The sequence below is a fragment of the Bubalus kerabau genome, chromosome 3, assembly GCF_029407905.1.
Source record: "Bubalus kerabau isolate K-KA32 ecotype Philippines breed swamp buffalo chromosome 3, PCC_UOA_SB_1v2, whole genome shotgun sequence".
NCBI lineage: Eukaryota > Metazoa > Chordata > Mammalia > Artiodactyla > Bovidae > Bubalus > Bubalus kerabau.
The window spans coordinates 173,283,472-173,297,973 of record NC_073626.1 but is presented as its reverse complement, the minus strand read 5'-3'; the positions used below and the strand labels follow the sequence as shown (position 1 = coordinate 173,297,973).

Genomic DNA, 14,502 nt, shown 5'->3' with positions numbered 1-14,502 from the left:
GATAATCTCATGTTACTTAGGAGATTCCAAGAGCTTGGAGTTTCCCTCCCAGGATCCAGGACAAAGGGACCCAGGCCAGATCTTTCTCACGGGGAGGCCAAATTTCTTAACACACAGCTCCTGATCTCAGTCTTCTGCACCTCAGTTGGGTGCTCACCTCAATTCTTTTTTTTAAATGTTAGTCACTCAATCATGTCTGACTCTTTGAAACCCCATGACATGTGGCCCACCAGGTTCCTCTGTCCACAGAATTCTTGAGGCAAGAATACTGGAGTGGGTTGCCATTTCCTTCTCCAGGGCATCTTCCTGACCCAAGGATTGAATCTGGGTCTCCTGCACTGTGGGCAGATTCTTTACCATCTGAGCCACCAGGAGTGGTTTAATTATTGTTATTTTTTAATTTATTTATTTATTTTTGGCTGGGCTGGGTCTTCATTGCTGTGTGGGCTTTTCTCTACTTGCAGAGAGCTGGGGCTACACTTCGTTGCGATGACTTCTCTTGTCGTGGAGCATGTGCTTAGCGCACACGGGTTTCAGTAGTTGTGGTTCTCAGGCTCTAAGAGCGTAGGTTCAATGTTGTGGAACATGGGTTCAATTGCTCCGTACCACATGGGATCTTCCCAGACAGGGGATGGAACCCGTGTCTCGTGCACTGGCAGGCCGATTCTTATCCACTGAGCCTCCAGGGAAGCTCCTCGCCTCAATTCTCATTGTACATTCTGCTTGGTAAGTGACCCCATAAGTTTCCTCCAGGCTGTGAGCTTGCAATGGGGGAAGTGTTGAAGCAGGTGGCTGAACTCAGGGTCTGGTCCACTGATGGGAAGTGACATTTGCTTCTCTCCCAGTAACTACCAGTTTCTTCCCCTGTATCCCTGCTGGTTCATCTGTGAAGAGACCCAGAGTCCTGACTGGTCACTGTGGAAGGGCGACAGGTGGCCACTCCTGCTCTTAGCCTTCCCCCTGTGGGCACTCTGTGGACGTGCTTACGCTGAGCCACGTCCTGTCCAGTCTGAGTCCTGCTCCATGTTGACTGAGCCTGTGGTGCTTAGAATTGGGATGACAGAGTAGAGGACTGAGCACGGCCCAGTTTCCCATCATCCGGACCAGAGGCTGATGGGGGTGGAAGCAGAGTCAGTGGACTGAGGAGTTCACCAGAGACGGGAATGAGAGACAGGAAGTAGATGATGTTCTCAGAGGCTCGGGGTCTGAAGGCCAGAGTAAAGACAGCAGTAGCTGCAGAGGAGCACAGAATTGAAGGAGGCTTTTTGTTTGTTTTTAATGTGTGAGAAACTTGAGTCCATTTAAACGAACATCGAGAAGGGGTAGGGAAACGATAGATAGATGTTGAACACAGAAGAGGGAGACTTTGGGGCTTGGGAGGCTAGGCTTTCAGACTTGGATGGAGTGGCTACCTTAGAGAGGAGGGAGGGTGGGCCTTCCATGTCATTTTTATATATATTTTTATTTTACTGCACTTTGAGGCATGCAGGATTATAGTTCCCCGAACAGGGATCCAACCCACACCCCCTGCGATGGAAGCACAGAGTCTTAACCACTGGACCACCAGGGAGGTCCCAGGGGTCTTCCATCTCCCATGAATCTTTTCATTTCCTTGTGAACTAAAAGGCAAGGTCATCTGATAAGAAGTGGGTAGATGTCGTGGTCAGTGGTTTGAGAAGAGGGAAGAAGGTCTCAAATAGGCTAGTATATAGGAAGCATGAAAATAGACCCAAATGCACAGAAGAACTCAATAAATGATAAATATAGCACTTCAGATTGGTGGAAGAAGGAGGGGCTGGTGTTGGGACAGCTGGATAAACACCTACCAAAAGAGACATTGTTCCTAATGCCTTACAGTAAAATAAGTTTCAAGTGCATCAAAGGTATTGATGTGAAAAGTAAAGTATTAAAGAAGTAGAAGAGGGAATTCCCTGGTGGTCCAGTGGTTAAGACTCTGAGCTTCTACTGCAGGGGGCATGGGTTTGATCCCTAGCCAGGGAACTATCCTACATGCTGTGTGGCCAAAAAAATACAATAAAGTTCTAAAAGAAAACACAAGAAAATTTGTTTTATAACCTCAAAGTTGGAGAGGACTTTCTGAGAATGACATAGAGCCTAGAAGCCATAAAAGAAAAGATGGGTAATTTACATAAAAATAAAATATCACTGAATTATAGAAAAATTATGAACAAAGTTGAAAGATAAATGACAAATATTGGCACAGTATATTGAGTAAATGTCTTTGGTGAAGCCATTCCACAAAACAATAAGAAAAAGACAAATAAGCCAATAGAAAAGTGGACAGGTCCAGCAGTTAAGACCTCGATTCCACTGGAGGGGGTGCAGGATGGATTCCTGGTTGGGGAACTAAGATCTCACATGTCCTTGGCCTTGGCATGGCTCCAAATAAAATACAATAAAAGATAAATTTTTTTTAATTGCAAAAGATTTTTTTAAAAAGTGGACAAGATTGTGAACAAATCTTTCTCAGAAAAGGAAACACAGATTACTCATAAACTCATAAAATAGCTGTTAACCTCACTCAGAGTAAGAGAAGTGCAAACAACACCTTGTGCTCTTTCCTGCCTATTAGATAGTAGAGCTCACTGAGTTTGCCTCAGACTCTTGGGGCAAGTGTATGGAGACTGGGCTCCCTTGTGTGTTGATATAAGGCATGTAGGTTGCTAGATCCTGGGGAGAAAGTGAGTTGGTAACAGCTTTTTCCTATGGGCTGAGTTGTGGCCCCCCCCACAAATTCATATGTTTGAAATCCTAACTCCAGTACTTCAGAACATGAGTGTTATTTGAAGAGAGGGTCTTTAGGAACATTTAGGAACATTAAAAAGAGGTCATTAAGGTGGACTCTATCCACTATGACCGGTGGGTGTCCTTATAAGAGGAGGAAATGTGGACATGCACACATACACGTAAAGACACAGGAAGAAGACGGTCATCTATGAAGCCTCAGAAGAAACCACCCCTGCAGACACCATCTCAGACCCTGGGCCTACAGACTGTAAGGACATAAATTTCCATTGCTAAAGCCACTCGGTCTGTGGTATTTTGTTACGGCAGCACTAGCTGAATAATACACCACTAAAATTTAAATTGATGTGGAAATTTTACTCATAGGAATTTATGCTCCAGTTAAAGCGGCCCGTGGGTTCATGAGCACACACAAGGATATGCAAGCAGCCCTGTTTGTATCATTCAAGGTTTAATCAGGAAGACAGAAGCCACTCTAGGTATTTCGAGTAGAGAGAGGTTAATACAGGGAAGTGGAGACTTGCAGCAGCGCTGGAGGGGCCGGGGGAGGAAAGGACAGAAAGACAGTGGGACTGAGGGGGTGGCAGGGAAGTGCCACCCGTGATCCTAGGTGCCAGCAGGACCAAAGCAGGGGTTCCCCAGGAGGACACCAGCAGCCTCTGGAAGCTGGCACCAAGGATCTCAGTTGCACATAGCACTGAAGTGAGGGTCTTGCAAGGGGGACCCCAGAAGCCAAGAAAGACTCCAGCAATGATTGTTGCTGCTTTTACCCATAGCTGCATGTAAAGAGCAATGGATCCTACTTCCTTCAGCCTTTGGAATCTGGTGACAGTGCCCCTCCTGGGCAGAATCCAGCCTAGAACATACTGGAAAGGGATTCTGGGAATGCAGTGGATATATACAAGGGGACAGAGATGGTGCTATATTACAGTAATTGATCTAGCACTTTCCTCATCAGGGCTCATCCATAGAATGGAACACCGAGCCATTTCAAATGCACTGTGACACCCCTACTTGGATTGGTGATGTGGAATGATCTTTCAGGCTCACTTTTAAGCGAAAAAGCAAAATGTGGAGAGCCTCATGTGCTTCAGTTTGTGTAAAAGATAAAAAGAGGGTGAGAGTTCCATATGTGTTTGCATAAATTACCTTGAAAAGCCTCCCTAGAGCCAGGTGGCAGTGGAGGCCTGGGCGGATGGGAACCTGAAAGCCCCAGCCAGCCCCTGATGAATGTACCCCTCTGCGTGGTTGTGTGGCTTTTCTTGCCCAGGGACTGTCAGCAGCAGTGGTGGCCAGAGAAGACGCCCAGGGAATCTGAGGAAGCCAGAATGGGTCTCGAGCACAGATGTCAGCGTTCGCCAATCCAGCCCGCAGGGAAGCTCTGTCTGAAGCGAGTAGTTCCAGGCTGGAGCTTGGGGTCGCTCTGGGCTGCAGGTTTTCCCGCAACCCCGGCGAGGTGAGGTGTGTCTGGCCCTCTGCTGGCTCAGGAGCGTGGTGCAGATGTGCAGCCAGTATCTGACAGGGCGGCTGCTGGTCTCTGGGGCAGGAGTGCCTGGCCAGCGGCCGGGGTGTTGAGTCCAGGGCCTGCCCTCTACCCCAGGCGCTCAGTCTGAGTGTCTTTCTACAGGTTCAGACTCTTGGCTTGCTTCTTCCTGGGTTTTTTTCTTTTGTTTTTTCATTTTAAAAAACATGTCTAGAAACGGTTTTGCTGTCTCAGGTTTAGACATACCTGTCTAGCACACCTATCATTCTGAGTTTTTCTTTTCTTGTTATTATTGGGTCACACTGTGCAGCTACGGGATTCCAGTTCCCCCACCTGGAATTGAACTTCGACCATGGTAATGAAGGCCCTGAATCCTGACCTCTAGTCCACCTAGTGGCTCAGTGGGTAAAGAATCCGCCAGCAATGCAGGAAACCTGAGTTTGATTCCTGAGTTGGGAAGATCCCCTGGGGAAGGAAATGGCAACCCACTTTGGTATTCTTGCCTGGAAAATTCTATGGACAGAGGAGCCTGGAGGGGTACAGTCCATGGGGTCGCAAGCGTCGGACACGACTTAGTGACTAAACTCCCCTGAGTTTTTTCTTTTAAATTGGTTTATCTTTTTCCTTGGGTATCCAATTACTTTATTATTTCACTTTTACATCTTCTTCTTTCGTTGAATCTTGCATGTCCTTTAATATTTTCAACACTTGTGTAGTTTAGATATTATTTATCCTTTATTTTTCTGACCATCTTGTTTCCTATGTTGAATTGCTCATCTGGGCCAAGAGTCGTGGGGCTGCTGTGTGGCTGGAAGGACTCCGAGTCTCCAGCCTGATATCAGGGAGGAGGGCCTGGCCTCACAGGCCTGGGGGCGGGAGGCACAGGCAGTTTCCCTTCCTACCCTACCCTTGACCTCTCTCACCTCTGACTCCTCAGATTTTTCTGCCCCTCACCAGCTAGCCCTGACTACATACACATCACTTCCCTATGCGGTGGCCACAGGCTTCAGCAGCACAAAAGACTGAGAGGGGAATACTCTATCTAGTGTCTTGCTTTGTAACTTTCTCTGCTGCTTTATGCAGAAAACAATGACTTGTTCAGGACGGTTCCCACTGCTTTTGTGATATCATTATTATCTTTTACTTTTTGTCCTTTAATCCTCTGAACTTTATTATATGTTCTCTTTGTTATCTTCCAAATTATTATGTGTCCTCGAGCCACTTATTAAAAGAACAATTCGTCCTCAATAAAATCTCTGCTTTGTTATATATGACAATCTTGACTGTCCCAGGGTCAACTTCTGAGCTATTAAGTATCATTAATCTGCCCAATGTATTCTTGTACCAGACAATATTAACTGCTGTAGGAGTTAATCTGTAATGGGTTTTCAATCTGGCAAAGCTAGTTTCTTTTCTTTCAAATGTTCTTAACTAGCCTCGATTACTCTTTCAGATGACTTTTAAAAGCTTTGTCAAATTCTGGAAAAAAAAAAAAAAGGGAAAAAGAATTTTGGATGGAGTTGTGTTAAATGTTAAACATTAGGGAATTCTCTGGTGATCCAGGAGTTAGGACTCTGTACTTTCACTGCCAAGGGCATAGGTTCAACCCCTGAAGGGAGAACTAAGATCCCACATGTTGTGCAGTAAAAAAAAAATGTTAAACATTAATATTTAGACTTCCAGTTTGAAACACATGCTCTTTAAATATTCTGTACTACAAAGAAAACATTTTTGTGTTTCTTCATACACCTCTCATATTTATCAGGATATTCGTCACAATTTTTGTGGTTGTCTTTCTATATACTACCAACAATCAGAAATTACAATTTTAAAAGCCTTGTCAAAAAAACCCCATCCCATTTACAATAGCATCAAAGATTTTAAAATGCTTAAATATTAATTTGACAAAAGATTTGTAAGACCTGTACTAAAAAAATTGCTGAGAGAACTTAAATAGATATATGCACGTACATGTATTTATATAGTATTCATATATGGATCAGATGGCTCAATATTATTAGATGTTAATTCTCCCTCAAACTGACATATACATGCAGCGTAATCCCAATCAAAATCTCAGTAGGTTTATCCGTGGAAATTGAAAAGCTGATTGTAATGTTTATATGGAAATGCAAATAACTCAGAAAAACCAAAGCAACTTTGGAAAAAAAGGAATGAAGTTCAAGGATTTATATTACCTGATATCATAAATCTACAGAAGTCAAGATAATATATACTGGTGTAAAGATACACAAATGCATCAAAAGAATAAAGTCCAAAAATAGACTCCCATACATATGTGAATTAATTTTTCATAAAAATGAAAAGTATTTGGTGGAGAAAGCATAATCTTTCAACAAACAGTACCGAGACAATTGACAACTAAGTGTAAAAACCCCAAAACTGAAAAATTAAAAATTCAACCTGGATCATGCATTCTCAGGGGAGGTGGTATTGCCTATAGGAGGCAGAAATGGGTTCTTATAAATCACTGCAAATGGTGACTGCAGCCATGAAATTAAAAGATGCTTACTCCTTGGAAGAAAAGTTATGACCAAGCTAGATAGCATATTCAAAAGCAGAGACATTACTTTGTCAACAAAGGTCCGTCTAGTCAAGGCTATGGTTTTTCCAGTGGTCATGTATGGATGTGAGAGTTGGATTGTGAAGAAAGCTGAGCGCCAAAGAGTTGATGCTTTTGAACCGTGGTGTTGGAGAAGACTCTTGAGAGTCCCTTGGACTGCAAGGAGATTCAACCAGTCCATTCTGAAGGAGATCAGCCCTGGGATTTCTTTGGAAGGAATGATGCTAAAGCTGAAACTCCAATACTTTGGCCACCTCATGCGAAGAGCTGACTCATTGGAAAAGACTCTGATGCTGGGAGGGATTGGGGGCAGGAGGAGAAGGGGATGACAGAGGATGAGATGGCTGGATGGTATCACTGACTCAATGGATGTGAGTCTGAGTGATGGACATCAGAGTGATGGAGTTGGTGATGGACAGGGAGGCCTGGCATGCTGCGATTCATGGGGTCGCAAAGAGTCGGACATGACTGAGCGACTGAACTGAACTGAAGGGGAGTGAAAAAACTTACCTGTTAACAATGGCTTGTGGCCCTCCATAGCTCAGCCCTACCTGAAAAAAAATCTTATTCCTTAGTATTTAATTTCTCTCATTAGGAAAAAATTAAGTTTAAATTTAAATCAATCATTGAAATTTTAGTTAATTGAATTTTTCTTCTTGAAGAGGCCATAAAAACAATGATTTAGAAAAATTACACTTAGATTCATACCTCAAATCACTAAAAAAAAAACCTTTAAAGTGGATCATTACACCTAAATAAAAACCTAGAACTAAAACTTATAGAAGGGACTTCCCTGATGGTCCAATGTCTAAGACTCTGAGCTCCCAATGCAGGGGTCCTGGGTTTGATCCCTGGTCAGGGAACTAGATCCCACATGTCACATCTAAGACTTGATGCAGCCAAATAAATAAATAAATACTTTAAAAAAGTTAATGACGAAAATTGTAATGCCATTATCACATCTTAAAATTTAAACATCAGTTCCTTAATAGCATAAAACATTTTGTCAGTTTTATTTTCCTGATTATCTTGTTATTTTTTTCATTTGATTTATTCAAATCTGTATTCAAAGAAGAGCCACACATGGGTCTGAAGTCTCCTTCAATTTATAAATTCTCTTTCCTGCTTTTCAGTTTTCTTGCTGTCTGTTCATTGAAGGCACTGGGCAATTTGCTGTGCAAGGATTACATAGTCGGTTTAGCTGAGAATATCCTTCTGGTGGTGTTTGTTCCTCTGTTCCCTAGTATTTCTAGAGAATTGATCAGATGGAGGCTCAGTTTTTTGGCAAGTGTATGTCAGGGTGGTGCCATGGGATGGGTTGCTGGGACCCTAGACTCTGAGAGATTTGCCAAAGGAAATTTTTACTGGAGAGGGCTCTCGGGATTGAGGCCTAGGGGAGTGGGGGAGGTGGAATGGGGCAGAAGGAGTAGTTGGCCTGTGATGTGGTGGAAACCAAGGCCTCAGCTGACCACAGGGAGCTCTGGAGCTGGGACAGTCCTTCAGAATTGTTCTGGTTGGAGGCAAGGGGTGGGGCTCTTGTGCCCTCGAGTGGGCGTGTCTTTAGGACAGGAGAATAAACTGTTAACTTAGCAGCAGCAGCAACCCCTGGGGGGACCCCAAATATCAGCAACAGGCAGGAACACCACTCTGGCAGCTGTGGGAAATGCCTGCCAAAGTCTTGGAGGTGGCACCTGAGTGGTGTTCCAATCAATATTTCTTATTGCTTCACATGGGGAGCATGGGGGTGGCTAGGGTGGGAGACATGTAGTCTCTGGCTGCCTCTCTTATGATGTTACAGTTGATCAGTGGGTTCAGTTCTTGCCAGCTTCATCTATTCATCACAAGCTTTCCATCAGCTTTTCCTCACTAGTTTAAGCAGCCAAAGTTAGATCTTTCACTTCATGGGGCATTAGGAGACGGTGCTATTCTAAGTCTAGCATTCTTGTCTCATTTAAAAGCTGGAAGTCTTCTATAAATAACGTCCTCATAAACTGTTTGGTTATCTTGAGGTACAATTCATACAGAATACGTGGAATAAACATTTGATTCCTTTCCTTGATTTTCCAATTAAAATACATCCATCTAGGGATGCTGAAGCTGGTGATCTATGAATCACACGTAGATTGGCAGCTCAGCATCACTAGAAATTTTGGTAGAACTTCAGACTCTCAGGTTTATAACGAAACCTACTGAATGAGGGTCTGCCATTCAATGAAATCCCACATGTCCATTAATGATTGAAAATGGCTGTAAAATAATTTCCTTTACATATATCAATAAATATTCAATTCCATACTGGCTATTAAATTTTATCAAGCATCTTTTCATTATATATTGAGATGATCAGCACACCTGTGCAGTGTTGAACTGCATCTTTTGATTCTTTTGTGTATGAACATCCTTTTTATTTCTCAGTAGCATTTCATGGCATGCATATCCCCTGGTTCATTATCCATTCATTGGATGTTTATCCATTCATTGAATATCCATCCATTTGGTTGATGGACACCAGGTTAGTTTCTGGTTTTTCTTTTTTTTTTTTTTTTTGGTTTTTCTTTTTTATTATTAGTTTTGGTTGCACTGGGTCTTCCTCGCTGAGTGCAGGCTCTCTCAAGCTGTCGTGAGTGGGGGCTACTCTCTTGAAGTGTGTGGGCTTCTTGTGGCTTCTCTTGTTGCATAGCACAGGTTCTAGGCCTGCGGGCTTCAGTAGTTGCAGCACAGAGGCTCAGAAGTTGTGGTTCAAGGGCCCTAGAGCACGGGCTCAGAAGCCGTGGCACACGGGCTTAGTTGCTCCACAGCATATGGAATATTCCCGGACCAGGGGTTGAACCCATGTCCCCTACACTGGCATGCGGATTCTTATCCGCTGCACCACCAGGGAAGTCCAGTTTCCAGTTTTGGACTATTACAAATAAAGCTCCATGAGTATTTGTGTACAGGTTTTAGGTAGAAACATGCTTTTTCTTGGATAAATACTGAGTATCGAAATGGCTGAGTCATAGATTCATATTTAATTTGGAAAGAAACTGCCAATGTGTGTTTTAATTTTTATAAAACATAAATTTATTAATTTTTGACTCCACTGGGTCTTCATTGCTGCTCTTGGGCTTTCTTTAGTTGTGGTGAGTGGGGGCTACTTTCTAACTGTGGTGTGTGGGTGTCTCATTGTGGGGGCTTCTCTTGTGGTGGAACATGGGCTCTGGAGCACAGGCTAAGTAGTTGTGGTGTACGAGCTTAGTTGCTGTGCAGCACGTGGAATCTTCCTGGACCAGGGATTGAACTATGTCCCCTGCAGTGGCAGGTGATTCTCAACCACTGGACCACTGGGAGAAAGTCCAATATATTTTTTCAAATTGACCCTCAAAAAGGTTGTTTAGGTATAACTGTTAAGTTTTGGTATAATTTGTTATGCAGCAATAGGTAACTTTCACAGGTTCAGTTCTGGAAAGCAGACCTGAACCCGTGATAGAAAAGAAAATAGAAATTCCTACTTCCTCTCTTCTGTCTTGGATTCCTCTTTCCTTCACTTCAAATGTGGGTTTTAAGCCACTATGCCAGATTTTCTCAGACTTGAAAGCCCCAATGAAAGTGATGGGAACTTTATTTAAATTGGGGGATCCGCCACAAAAGAACAATTCTGATGGATTTTGATGGGTAGGGAATGGAAGCCAGATCGCAAGAAGGAGCAACAGCACCCAGGAGGAAAAAATCTTGTAAGGATGGGGTTTGATGGAGGGCGAAGGCTTATCTGGGGACTCCAGCATAGGAAGCACCAGCTCTTGAGCAGAATGTGAGGGTCAACTTCATCCATTCCAGACTCAGGCTTTGTAGACAGAATCCATAATTTTTATCTCCTAATAACCTTTTCTTTTGGGGAACACACCATCCCCTCACTGCTGTCTTCCGTTTGCTTGTGTGTGTGAGTGTGTGTGAGTGAGAGAGAGATATTAGTTCTCAATCACACCCTCAGCAGTGAAAGTGTGGAGTCCTAACCACAGGACCACCAGGGAATTCTCGGTCCTCTTCCATTGTAATCCTGCTCACGTCATGTGGATCAAGTGGGACGAAGCCAATCCCTGGCCTCAGTGATGTCCTGATTAGAGAATTCCATTCTCCTCACTGTAGGCACTGGTTCTAGCTTGGACATAAGATACAATCAAACCTAATTATTGGGTATTTGCTAGAAATATCAGAAAAGACACTCTTTTTTTTTTTTTTTTCTTTTAGGAGTGAGCTGTAAAGATCACCTACATCTAAAGCAGCCTGGGACCACTTTTTCCTCCCATCTCTAAAAAGCCTGTTAGAGAATCAAGTCAACTCAGAATGAAGAAGAGCTAACCAGTAAAGAGCAATCACCTGTTAAGCATCTGGACCAGCCATACCTGAAGCCCTAGTGATTTGTTTTTATCTACTAAAACTTTTTTTTTTCCTGAGCTAGTTTGGAGTAGGGTTTCTGTCAGTTACCAGTGACTGAAACCTGAATAGGAGAATGCTTTGTGGCAAAATTGAAAGAAACAGATTCCCCCAAGGAACTCTACTTCAGTATCTGCCCTCCTAGTAAGGGAGCATGGTATGAGAAGGGGAGATTGCATCTCAGTTAAATGAGAAAGTGCCTCTTCCTCCTCTCCCTCCTACCACTTCCACTCCCAGCTTTCTCTTATAATTTTACGTTTTATTATTTTTAAAATACTTAGTTATTTAATTAATTTATTTGGCTGCACCAGGCCTTAGTTGCAGCATGCAAGATCTTTGATCTTTGCTCTGACATGTAGTATCTAGTTCCCTGACCAGGGGTTGAATCTGGGCCCCCTGCATTGGGAGCAGAGAGTCTTAGCCTTACTGGACCACCACGGAAGTCCTAATTTTACATTTTAGTCTTCATTAATTACATGAACTTGTTAATTATATTTGTCTTTTAATAAATTTGGCTGTGGTCTAGCTATTTCAATGCTTTATTTAATTCCTTTATTTATTTTATTGAAGTATAATTAACCTACAACACTATGTTAGTTCCAGGTACACAATATAGTGATTCAATGTTTGTGTACATTACAAAGTGATCACTATAGATGACCGATGTATCTAGGAAGCGTCTGCCATTATACAAATATATTACAAGGTTATTGACTCTACTCCCCATGCTGGACATTTCACCCCCGTGGTTTGGGTGCATATTGTAACTGGAAGTTTGTACCTCTTAGTCTTTTTTCATCTGATTCTTTCCTCCCCTCAACCCCCTCTCTCTGGCAACCACCAGTTTGTTCTCTGTATTAATGAGTTTGTTCTGTTTTGTTATGTTTATTAATTTATTTTGTTTTTTAAGATTCCATATATAAGCAAAATCATACAGTATTTGCCTTTCTCTGTCTGCCTTATTTCACTATCATAATACCCTCTAGGTCCATCCATGTTGGTGCAAAGGGCAAGATTTCATTCTTATTTATGGTTGAGTAACATTCTACTGTGTGTGTGTGTGTGTGTGTGTGTGTATACACACACTGCATCTTCTTTTTCCACTCATTTCACCTATCGATGGACACTTAGGTTACTTCCATATCTTGGCTATAGTAAATAATGTTGCAGTGTACATAGGGACACATATATCTTTCCAATATAGTATTATCGGTTTCTTTGGGAAAAAACCCAGAAGTGGAATTGCTGGATCATATGGTAGTTCTATTTGTAATTTTTCAAGAAACCGCTATACTATTTTTCATGGTGACTGCCTCAATTTACATTCCCATAAACAGTGTACAAAAGTTCCCTCCTCTTCACATCCTCCCCAACACTTGTTATTTGTTGTCTTTTTTTTTTTTAATAAGAGCCATTCTGATAGGTGTGAGGTGATATCTCATTATAGTTTTGATTTGTTATTTTTTTTGCCATCCCAGCTGAGAATTTCTTGGCATAAATACAACTATATAAAAACCTAAGTAATGAAAAACACAGTTATGATGTGCCCTCCACACCCTGGCACATAAAACCCCCTTCTGCAGGAGGGAGTGAGGGGTAGGGGGAGCCCCGAAACCACCTAAGAATGCCGCAGCCCCTGGGGCCTCTGCAGGACCAGCCGGGCTGGGGTGGGAGAACCCAGGCACCGCCTTAGTGCATCCTGTAGTCGGTGGAGCAGGAGAGCTCACAGAGCTGGCTCTTGAAGTCTAGGCCAATGGTGAGGTCCAGGTCATGGCTGTTCTTGGCATTGGGCCACGTGCCGGTGGGGCCAAAGATCTCCTTGCCTGTCTTCACTGTCAGGTAGTCCTCCATGTAGAACACTGTCTGCTTCCAGGGAGGGGACGGGGACTCAGGGCTGTGCAGAAGCCAGTTCTCTTGTGGCAGCAGGTGAACTCAATGTTGAAGTCGGCCACCAGAGCATGCATGTAGCCGTTCGGCTTCACTTGCAGGCAGAGGGGGGAAGTGAAGGCCAGGTCTTCCACCTTGACCGTGTAGATGTCCACTTCCTTTATGAGGCAGGTTGGTGACCAGCTGCTTGGGGTCCACCACGTCCACCAGGGGCTCCTTGATGGCCACGTCTTTGATGCAAGACCTCAAAGCTGCACATGTTCTCCCGCCTGTGGATCATGTAGTCTTTGTTCTGCTGGTCCTCGATGGCTCTTACATACCAGCGTGGCTCGGTCTGGGAAGATGAGGCCATTGGGCACCAGCCACTTGTCTCGGGCGTAGACCGCGGTGTTGAGCATCAACTCATAGGAGAGGTAGTAGCCCATCTATGGTGATGAAATCCACCTCCTCCACCTTCCCCTTGATGATAGTCACCACGTGGTCTAACTTGTTAGCTTTCACAGTCTTCTTCAAGTAATCAGAGCTACTGAAACACTCGATCCCAAAGACCATGCGGGCCCTGGCCTTGGCAGTAAACATACAGACGACCCTTGTGCCTGAGCCAACGTCCAGCACCATCTTGTCTTTGAAAAGGTGTGGGCCATGAAACATGGAGTTGCTGTACGTGAATTTGCGGACCTTTCGGCACTTCCTCATGGATGCTGAAGTGAGCGTAGTAGTCAAAGCAGCAATCTTTGGATATCACGTCCTCAGCATTGGGCTTCTCGCTGAGCCACAGGAGACCACCTCTCCAGTCTCTCTGCCCCAGTCTCTAGCTCAGCCCACAGCTGGGGAGGCGAGGGAAGGGAAGGCAGAAGTGGGGGCAGACACAGGGAAGCACAAAAGTGGGGGGGGGTGACTTCTTCAAGAGGCAGCTGGAGGCTCATCCCATTAGCCAAGGTGGCTACAAAATTCTCCAGGATGCAGTTTGAGGCCTTGGCTGCTGCCATCTTCAGCCATGCCTGCTCTTCTTCTGGCTGCTGAGACCCCTCCCCACTTTTGATTTGTTAATTTTTTTTCTTAAGAAACAATTTTTGGATTCTTTTCAGTTCTACTGCTTTCAAATTCATTGATTCAGCTTTCATCTTTATTATGTCTTTATTCTTTCCTTTTTACTGGCTTGGCTTTAGTCTGTTTTATTTACTTATGGCCACACCACATGGCTTACAGGATGCTCCCTGACTAGGGGTTGAACCCAGGCCATGGTGATGAGAGGACCACATCTTAACCATTAGACCATCAGGGAACTCCAGCTTTTGGTTCAGTTCAGTCGCTCAGTCATGTCTGACTCTTTGTGACCCCATGAACTGTAGAACGCCAGGCCTCCCTG

The 14,502-nt window shown here is 43.8% G+C and overlaps 1 pseudogene; it reads right to left on the bottom strand.

The window, feature by feature from the left end:
• Positions 1-12,935: 12,935 nt before the first annotated feature.
• On the bottom strand, positions 12,936-14,122 carry LOC129647342 (protein arginine N-methyltransferase 1-like; annotated as a pseudogene).
• Positions 14,123-14,502: the final 380 nt, after the last annotated feature.